General features: G+C 34.4%; 1 non-coding gene and 1 pseudogene across 1 annotated transcript; one reads left to right on the top strand and one right to left on the bottom strand.

Annotated features, from left to right (window-relative positions):
• The first annotated feature begins 759 nt into the window (after positions 1–759).
• Positions 760–1578, top strand: LOC119189642 (annotated as a pseudogene).
• A 205-nt stretch (positions 1579–1783) lies between these two features.
• LOC115443377 lies at positions 1784–10964 on the bottom strand (the record flags this gene model as incomplete). The annotated part of the gene is given in 13 exon segments (XR_005112527.1): positions 1784–2119; positions 2195–2224; positions 2330–2353; positions 2505–2534; positions 7286–7294; positions 7403–7473; positions 7850–8022; positions 8227–8385; positions 8572–8757; positions 8987–9198; positions 9731–9965; positions 10315–10523; positions 10871–10964. It is a non-coding gene; the product is annotated as an uncharacterized LOC115443377 (transcript).
• Between the last annotated feature and the right edge of the window lie 261 nt (positions 10965–11225).

The raw sequence follows: 11225 nt of genomic DNA on the forward strand, positions 1-11225 counted from the left end.
TTTGCCGTTTAGAAGGTTCGAATTAAATTCTATTTTTCTAGTGAAGAATGGCTGTTTCATTCTACAGAATAATATTCTTAATAAAATGCGTAGAATAAACATTGTGTATTTATTTATAAACCGTTTCAGAGTTTGTATAAAAATGAATCAATAGTAGAAATAGTTCTGCTCATGAAGTAAATGGCAAAGTATATTACTTGAAATCACAGTACTTAAGAGGCTTTAGTCTAGTTTGAAATGGAACGGACTGCTAAGAATGATTCCCGCAGGTTCAAAACTCAACGGCATGCACCGAATTTTCTAGTTATGTTAGTATTCTTTGTGAATTATCGCTTGCATTAAAGGTGAATGAAATCATCGTGAGGTAACTTGCATACCTAAGTTCTCTGTAGGAATTTTGAGGGTATGTGAAGACCAAGGGCGTCGTTAAGTGGGAGCAGAGAGGGGCAGGTGACCCCTCTCCTAGAGATTCTAAAAAAGTTGCCAAATGTAAAGCAACCAAAGTTCTAAGTTTTTGACTGGACTTGCTTGATCGATCCATCCCTGTACGCTCAATTACGCTCTGCTCTATGTTATTAGATATCGATATTATCTAGCGGGAGAGGAATACGCGATCTCGACTTTACCTACAATTCATACTTTTCTCATTCTCCATATCAATTTATGTCGTTCCCAGGGTCTCAGACTGTCTCCATACAAAACTTTGTTTCATCTCTGGTGTAAATAAAAAAAACTTGGTTTAAAACGTTTTCTTTCAAGATGCAAGTAAAATTGGAAAACGAGGTCTCAGGAAAAACCGAAATAATCATTCAACACGCAATCAACAATTTATGTAACGACTTGGGGAATGAAGACCGCTCGTATTATATATAGTAACATTCGATGCATTGGATTTCCCGACAAATGTCCATTTGAAGCAGTAAAGATTATCAGACTTTTTCTAGACGCACTGTTTTTGTATTTACCTAGATTTCTACAGAAAATTTGGATAGACTCAGCAAATAATTATTAAGAATAGGCACTAAAAAATTCTATAAGAAAATGTGATATTGAACACAGTGATAACACAGGTAACCACGTTCCATGATGTCGGTTTATTGTGACTTTTCCAAACAAAAAACTCTCTTCACTTGACCATGAGTTTTCAAATGCACTAAAACACAAATTATTCGGTTTGCATTATATATTTTTGCAATACTTAAGTATAACGCGTAATCGTTCGTACCTATGTTCTGTTCTCGCATTAAAATCATATCGAGACACCACAAGAGTCGGTGATGTGCTCTGCCTTAAATAGAAAAAAGACCAGCCATCTGGGTTTCGTGTAGTATTTCCGTAGAATAATTTAGCAAACCTACTCGCTATTCTTATATAAAATTTATAGATTATAAAATATTTTAGGAAGTTTACCCAATTTGCAATTACATCACGGATTCAAGCGATTTTCCACTAAATAGCAACACTGCTGGACTTTATATGGCAACAATGAACATCTATAGAAACCCCAGCAAAGATTGCACTGGAGATAAAACGTTTTTGTACTCTATAAAAATAGGATTGGCAGTAAAAATAATGTAGATTTGAGACACAACTAATTATGGACTACTAAATTCATCAGGAAGAATATTCTTGTGTCTCAACGCAGCTCGCAGAAATCTATCTAAATGACCTAATATAGATGGAACTAAATATTTTTAAACTTAATTCAATTAATCATAACCTACTTACTTACTAAAACTATTGCGTAATCACTGCGTGTATGACTTAATAATAAAAATCGTTATAAAATCAACTTTGCTTTATTAGAACCTACTCCTCGTCTGGTTCATTAACGTTTTCGTCTTTACTAGATTCGTAAAACACTTCTTTATTCTCAACTCTCGGGTTTAGAGAATCATTTCCATTGGTTTTAGTTTTACCACTATCCACTGCTTCTTTCTTTCCGCTGTGCTTCTTGCTTGATTTGGATTTCTTCTTATGTTTTGGTTTCTCTGCGTTCTTCTTTTCTTCTTTCTTTTCTGGTTTGGTTTTTTCTTTCTTTTTTGGTTTAACCTCTACGCTATCACTGGAGCTCTCCGAACTATCTTTGACTTCTTTCTTGGGCTTATCTTTTTCTTTCCTGTAAAATAAGCTTTATTAGATACATATCCAGAATAAGAAAACGTAACATTTAAAATAAATTTATTATAATTACTTCAGTTCCCTCAGGACATCTTTTTCGTCGCTAAAGAAGAAAAAATATCATTTTAGTCAAACCTTTAAGTTTTAACCTAAATAACACTTTAAAAATATCAAAACTTTTTAACTTCAATTACTGTTAAGTAGGTACCTGTCATCAGAAGATTTATCCGCACTGCAATAAAGAAACAGTGTTATTAGAATACCTACAGTTTTAATCCAAAAGTATAAATATGCGCTAAAATTATTTTGTGTAATAACTTCATGACAAAATTTCAATAAGTGATTAAAGAACAAAGTTTATAATACATATTTCGTTGTTTTACCTGTCGGCTTTGTCTCGTTCATGGCCATCCCTAGTATAATAAAAATAAATTATTAAATCCATGAAATTATAAGTTTAATTTACTTATTGACGTCAGACGTCTAAGATGCCAGCTACTGATCGCGTTCTGCATAAATAGCAATTGAAGAAAACCATATTTCGTCTTTATAGATCTAGATGACGGCGTTAGATATAGGGAACCAACGAAACATATTCACAAAGTTTCATTGAAATAAGTGAGGTTGTATCAAAATATCGTGACATTAGATCAGACGCTGAAAGCGTGTAAAGATTTATTACATCGATGTAGTAATGTCGACAAAATACGCACTGCACTAAATTATTAAATCAACATTCTATAAGATTCTTCGGAGCTCGCGTGCGGTCTGTATCTATATTAAGATTAGTAGGACTAAGATTATGATTATATTTTATACTAGCTTCCGCCCGCAGCTTCGCCCGCGTGGATTTCGGACTTAAAAAATGGAGGAGGTGCTCAATTTGTCGGGATGTTTTTAATGTATGGTGGTATGCAGGTGGTCCGATTGTCCGGTCAGGGTCTGATGATGGGATCCTGGTGAAATCGAAGGAGCATATAGCATGATTCAGTATTCACGCGTTATGGCTTATTATTAGCGTATTTCATGTATAACTTTGGTGTTTCTATACCGATTTCTATGATTCTGTTTTATGGAATATTTAATAATGTTAACTTTTTTAATTAGGGATGAGTGAGAGTGTTATAAACGTAGGAGTAGACAAATATAATGAGAAAGCTTCGAACTGCTAAGCTATCGGGAGATACACGTGTTATTGTGAGTCAACCATAAAAGATAGACATATGCTGTCCTGGGATAATTTTAATATAATTTTAAGGAGAACATTTCCGTCATACATGATTTCTGTGTAGCTTTAACCATTAAGGTTGCACACGCGACGGAAGCTTCAAAATGGAGTAACTTCTCCCGTTTTCTCAACATTTCCCTTCACTGCTCTGCTCCTATTAATTGTAGCGTGATGAAAAGTATACTATAACCAGCTCAGGAGTATGAAAAATAATTGTACCAAGTTTCGTTAAAATCCGTCGAGTAGTTTTTGTTTCTATAACGGTTATACAGACAGACAGACAAAAATTTTACTAATTGCATTTTTAGCATCAGTATCTATCCCTAATCACCCCCTGATAGTTATTTTGGAAATATATTTCATGTACAGAATTGACCTCTCTACAGATTTATTATAAGTATAGATGAATTTGTAGTCGGGAATTAATTTATGAATTGAAACATGCAAAATATGTGTGCTGTTAGTCCCAGGAAACGAAGTACATACCTACGTGTCGATAAACTCCGCACTATATTTAGATTTCAAAATACCTATGTAACTGAATGTTTTGTTATATTTCCTCTAGTTTAATTGAGTGCATATTGGTTTTGTAAAATTATATTATTATGAAGAAAGAAATCAACACAATGTTACAATATTTTTTTATGCGTTTAAGAAAATGCTTTGTTTTCTTGTTAGACAAAATACTAATTTCAGATTTGTCACTTCTGCCTTCAGAGAAACTTTTGTCAATCGTCAGCCCTCAATCGTTTGTGATTACAAGGAGAATTTTTCCACATTGTATCAATACTTAGCATTCCTTTTCGAGTTAAATGAAGAGAGACGGCGAGGGGGCGATAATAATTACAAGCGGTACTCGTGACATCTAACGCAACATAATGGAACTTTTATATGTATTAAGTATGTTGATTTAAATAAAAGCGCCATCTTATGATTAATTAATAAAATTTGAGGCATAAACATTATACCGGTCACTAATTACAACATCAGGGGCCTTATTCTCTATCCCGCACGTTATTTTGACAGTGTGTAACAAGCACGTAACACAACGCATCATGTTTAGGACTATAGAAATTTGGCTTACAGAATACCATTCCACGCACATTTCTCGAAGATAACATGACACGGCCGCGTTACGCGTTTACACAATCATACAGAATAAGGGCCCAGCGTTATTGTATATCATAGCTTCCAGGCAAACGCTAGGATTGCAGTGTAAAAGGCAGAAGGATCAAATCCTGAGTAAATTAAAATTTCAGACACTTTGTATTTACGAAATTTTGTAAGCCAGGACATTGTTTGTGCTCTGTATTCTTGATGACTCGCGGAATGTTCGTTATTCAGCGTTACAGTCCACACAAAATTACAATATGCCACACATGGACATAACAAATCCGAGAGAGGCCCTCTATATCTAATCTTAACAACTGTTGGTGAATAAGGCTGGGTTGCAAAATGGCTCCTCCTCATTGTGCTATCGGTGATATGTATGTAGGAGTCGCGTTGCTCATCATGACAAGACCGTTTCACGAATGCGACGTGCTGAGCAGGCCGAGTTCACTCGAGGCATCCGTTAATTGCGATCGCCAAATTAGACGGTCAGTTGCCGCGCCAACGACGATGATCACAAGGGCCACAAAGCGTGTGTGTGGTGGTTTGGCGATGTTAGCTGTACCACCACACACACAGCTCGCTTGGATGATTAACTGAGAAATGGAAGCCTCGAATAAATATTTGTTATGTCGAGTATAAACAAAAAATTGATTCAAAATTTCGGTATGATGATTGTTAAGTAAAGAGTAAGGGTATATCTTAAACAATAAATTGCCATGCTTTGTAACTCTACCAAACAATGTACTCTGCAATTCGTTAATATTCGTGGACTACTTACGAATTTTGACGAAGTGTCTCATCATCTCAAAGTGGAGCATCCACCTCTGTTATTCTTAACAGAAACAAAAATCGGTGGTGAAGGCAAAAAGCCTTTGCAATGCACTGGTTATATACTTGAAGAAAATTTCAAACAATACGCTGGTGTTTGTGTTTATATACGAGAGGATTTAAATTACAAATCTCTCGACAAAACAAAACATCTGTCTCATTCCGTCCTATGGATTCGAACATTCTACGGCAATAAGTGGCGAATCTATGGATGCGTTTACAGACCTCATAAGGGTAACAAGTACACTACTGAACTCTTTAGTTATCTGACCGAACAATTCCAAAAATACCGAACAGTTTATTCGAATGATGAAATATTAATATTCGGGGATATCAACGCGCATCACATACAATTGTTGAAATCATTGAAGACTGACCACGCCGGGAAAGAAGTTGAAAAATTTCTCAACATAAATAATTTGAAGCAATTGGTTGAGCCGCATACCAGACTCCCGGATCGAGAAACTGACACTCCCGCTCTACTAGACCTTATAATGATATATGACCCAACGGGTTGTGAGGATTATAAAGTATTAGTGTGCGAACCACTGGGTACGTCTGATCATTGTTTAGTCAAGTTATTCGTTAAATGTGAGCTACTTAACCAAATGGGTTCAGTTACGGTCACAAACGAATCTATTCAGTGCAATCCTGAATGCACCGAAGCTGCCAGTAAAAAAATACAATCCTATATGAGATTGAGGAAAGCTTTTCAAACTCGGGATCCCAATATTTGTAATCTTATAACAAGGTACAAAAACAATACCATAAATCTTAAAAGAGTTCTATGCACCCAAAGAAAAATACGTGTAAATAAAATGAAGTAGAAGAGGGTATAGTCGAGCTTTTCCATTGCGTTTCCACCAGGTTACCTGGTGGTGATGAATGTAATGGCCTCATTAGTTCATTAGTCCGTTAGTAGTTAGACAGTTCGTACACCTGAGCTGTGAACAGTGAAGTTCTGGAATTCATTCCAAGACTAGGAATCTAAAATGTGTGTAAATTTTCATTTTGAACAGACACTTCTAAGTTGCCCGGAATTTATTCCCGATATGGTGAAGAGCTTGCGTTATGTCTCGTCAACAGGCTATATTATATCTATTAGCTTTCCCAAGTTCGGGTGTACTTACTACGTACCACTTTGGCTTCTATTTCCTACCCAAACTTTTAGGTTTAAAGGTTTGAGATTACCTATTTATGTGGGCAAACCATAACCAGCGCACACAATTTTTTTTTTTAATTTAGGACGAATTAACCACAAAATAATTTATTAATTTGAAACAAAAACAACACAAGTATTAAAATTATAATCTCAGACTGAAGATAAACTTCATATTTTGTTTATTCTCAAAAAATAACTTTGTAAAAGAATTTACACGTTCTAAATTATAAAAACCTAACGTACTTATTCCTTAATAACATCAATTTTATTATATTATTTAAAATAAAGAAAGCGGACCTCGCAAAAATAATTAGCGCGAACAATATGAAGACACAAAATCTCGAGTTACCCTGAACTCTGAAGAATTCATACATGCACGCACACATGCATTTTTAACTTAGTCTCAAAAGTTTAGATCACGCTGCGAATGAGCGGGACAACAATATATTATGTGCGACCGAGTTCAGTTCGAACACTTAATAATGCGAAAAAAATTGAACAATATAATAGTATGAAGTGCGAACACTGCGCCCGAGATACAATTTGACGAAAGGATTAATTGAACTACTGATATTGTTAAAGCATTGATTTTAACTAATAATCATTAAATTTCGCCTCTAGTAGTCTGCGTAATTACTTGGCATTATGAGAATTGATATTTTATGTGCCAGGATGACGTACGGAGTGTAGTGCCATGAATGGCTTTGTAATTAAAGTTCTTTATCGTGTGACTACTGTTTATGGACGCTATATCGCTTTCCACTAGGCGAGCATACACGTATTTTATTCAATTGCACTAAAAAAAAATACTTAAGTACTTTATTAGACGTTACCTGTCATCGCTGAAATATTTATACAATTTTATAAAATTCGTTTATAATATTAACCAAAAAGAATAATAGATATCATATTATATTTATTCTGCATGTCTAACACTAGAGATTACTTACTCTACATTATCCCAATTCACGGACCACTCTTCGTGGTGATGCCGGTACGGAAAACTCTTCTGCAGTTTTCTCTACAAACATTTGGAGACATTAGAATGTTTAAAAAGATTATGAAAAGTTCAGGGCATACAAGGCCAAATGTAGGTTTAATGAAAATAATATTATTATCGTATATTTTTGTCTGTCAACCTTATTGGTTGCTTACATCGATCGCGCGTTATATTTGTCACAAATCGCAATGTGTTATTTATTAAAATTGCTAATTAAGATAAAATAAATACTCGAACAAATATACGGAAACAATGATCAACTTATCTTGGCCACCGACTTGAAATTAGTAACCCTAAATATAACTTTAAATTGTATTTTGTTTTTTAATGATTTTTAAAAGCGGTCTAATATTATTTTGTTAACAAGTTTTTCTACTTAATTGAATATTAAACTTACTCAACATCCTTATGAATTGCACACGATATGAACTGCCTGTTCTTGAATACAGAAGTGTAAAGGAAGGGTCCGTGACAGCTGTGGGATTTAGGATCGATCTTGCAAGCTGATATCACACCAATCACTCGCTCTTTGCCTTGGTACTTCACTATTAATGGGCCACCGTGATCATTCTATGGGAAAAAAAAATATTTCACTTGATACACATTTTCGTTAAAGTGACCTGTTATATTGACCAATTCTAAATATTGGAGAAGGAAGCAAGCAGATGTCTTAAATCCATAATATTGATAGTCAACTTAATATTAGTATTATTTCTTTGAAGGTTCGATATCATTGTCGGTATTCTAAATTTCAGGAAGAAGAAATATGCTCACCTCACAAAATCCTCCCTGCATAGAGGATCTTCTTGCTGTATAATCGTCTGGATCCTTTAGATGCCTGCCTAAGTCCACGTTGAATATTCTCGAAGACTCTGACGCTGTATCTGATAGATGTCGTCTACTTTCCACGTCTGTGCAGTTTGCGTATCTTTTCTGTGAATTTAAAATTTTAAGTTAACGAATAAAAGAAGGGTATTTAAGTTATACACATTTAGCTTTACCATAATGTAAGACACCTACTTACATTATGGTAAAATATATTTACTATAATTACGTATATTCGTTATAGTTTGAAATCCCTGACTTATTACCATAATTGTTACCTCTGCATATACTTACATCACAAATTTCACTGAGCCTCTTCATCACGTCTTTGGTGCAGATCATGTATTGCGTGATAATATTCCTGAACCGTTGGGCCCATTTCTTAGCACATTGTTCATTGTCCATAACGCATACTTTAGCTTCTTGTAGACACTTAGCATTTTGTGGAATGTGCGGCTCTTTTTGGCGACGATATACTCCCTAAATTAGTTAGCAATTAGAAATCATCAAAGTTAAAATTCAAATTGAAGTTTGAGTTCATCCGAAGCCAAGACGTAAGTAAACATAACATGAAAATCAATATCTGTGATTAATTAAAAAGTAAGTAGTTGGTATCTCTCTTATTGTCAGGTAAGCGTTTTATTACCGAAGACAACACGCTTTCATAAATAAAATTTTGTATTTCATGTGTGTTTTGACAAAGTCTAACCTCTCTAAACGTGTTACCGCTTCCCCATCCGGCAATCCATCCTCTGGTCCCAGGCTTCTCCAACTCTCGGCTAACATTGTTATAGCAGACCAAATCCGCAGCAAACTGGCATCCTTTTTCTTGAACTCCGAGTTTGAACGCTTTGTCTACCTTCACAATGGCTATGTCGTTAGATGACCATTTAATGCTGTCTTGGAAGTCGAATTTGTAGTCTGTAGACATATTTAGTTTATTTTAGCACAAGGTCGGTTGGTAGTTCATAATGTAGGTAATAAGTATTTGCATGGAATCTCGACTTGCTTAAAATCCTAATGTATTTCTCGACACAGCAACGAGCGACTGTGATATTTTTTTGAATCTATTGTTAGTCTTTCATAATTTTAACATAATAATTAATATACTAAACATTAAGGTGATTATTATCAAAAACTACAAGCAACGTTAACTTCCTTTTTTCGAGGCGCCACTCGTTTGTTGACACACTATCTAGACCCTACTCCACTTACTATTAAGTAAAAGTGGTGACAAATCGCCGGTACCATTCTTAGAAAAAAAATTGGGAGACTAAAACTCACTGGAAATAATAATACTACGGTACCGACCGTACAATCAAATTTATCGTAAGTAGGTAGCTGAATTTCCAATTTCCCTATATCATGCCAACTTCCTCTCTGTAATAGAGGAGGCCCGTGCTCAGCAGTGGGCAAGTATATAATACAGGGCTGATATTATATGCCAACTTACTCTTAGGAATGCACTTCCAAACAACTCGACGGCGGTGCTTGCAAACGCATTCATCGTCTTTATAATCAAAGCTATCAACGAATTTAGTAGTTCCAGAGACGATGTAGAATTTGTCGGCATCTTCGACGCACGCTGCTGACGTGAGGACGTAGTAAGGGTCCACGATCACTCCTCCGCACAGCCAGCCTCGATATTTGTGGGCTTTAGCTGATTCTTTTGTCAGTTGAAGGTACACCTGTATCATTGAAATAATATTAAATGGTTAATAATTAGAATCTAAAATGGTAATTGGTCATATACAAACGGGAACAACTTGAATTTTTAAAATATGATTTTGAAAATTCTAGTGTCTAACTAAAACTGGTCTAGATTTTATTGTAGCTTAAACTGTAGGTATTACCTGTTAGTTGGAATGATATAAGAAAAGCTACATATTTGTCGTATTAAAAAAAACAATATAAATTGTACCTAATATTCGAGTTTTTTTTAACTCAATATTGTTCTTATTTCAACTTCTTAACTATTTTAATTTTACGTTTTGATTGATTACAAAATAATATTAAGATTTCAAAGACTGTGTTTACCATGTACGGTCGTTTTCCGACAGAAACTCGTTTGCTGTACAAAATTCTTCTAGTATCCACTATACTGGTATTCTCGAATTCCCAACCTTCATCTTCTATGTCGTCGAGTTCGTGACTTGCATCATGTTCGTGTGCATGTGTGTGATTAGCGTGAGAGTGTTTATGTTCTTTCGGTGTTTCGGATTTTGATGGGATTGACGTTGCTTTACCTGTATTTTCAGATATAGGTTTTACAAAAAGTATTTTAGCGTTTCGTACATTTTGAGTCCGAAAATAAAATGTATAATCATTTAATTTTCATTTTTTAACAATAAAGTATTTAATATTCATTTATTTTACGTTTTAATTAACAAATAATTCATTTGATACGTTTTTAGCCAGAAGAAAAAATATTTCACCACGAAGCCTGCAAAGTTTTGAAACTTCGCGAGAAAATTATAATATAAGAAATCGCGGTAAAATTAGTACTATTATATAGTCTTATTTCAAAAGAAAAAGATTAGTGCCAATTATTTTTATTACTAACAATTACTATACGAATAAATCCGGTTCTTACCTAAAATCAGGATGATGGCGAATAAACAATGACGAAAATTCGCCATTCTGGTTCGAGAAGAGATCCTAGAAGGATCAGTCTCGATTCGGTATATCTAAAATTAATTATAGCTTTGGCTTAATTTTCCAGTCAATTTATATTTTTACGCTTCAATGAAATTAATTATAAGACTTCCGCAAGATTAAAAGCAGCAATAAAGTTTTGTAAATAATTAATTTAAAAAATGTTTTCATTTAATTTTAATATGGGCTACATATAAGTCCTTTAAAAAAATGAAAATCTTTTACGATCATTTGGGACTATGCTATGTAGTTAAGATAGACAGAATAGATCCTATGACATATCTATTGTAACA

Source organism: Manduca sexta, chromosome 18 (genome assembly GCF_014839805.1).
Source record: "Manduca sexta isolate Smith_Timp_Sample1 chromosome 18, JHU_Msex_v1.0, whole genome shotgun sequence".
NCBI lineage: Eukaryota > Metazoa > Arthropoda > Insecta > Lepidoptera > Sphingidae > Manduca > Manduca sexta.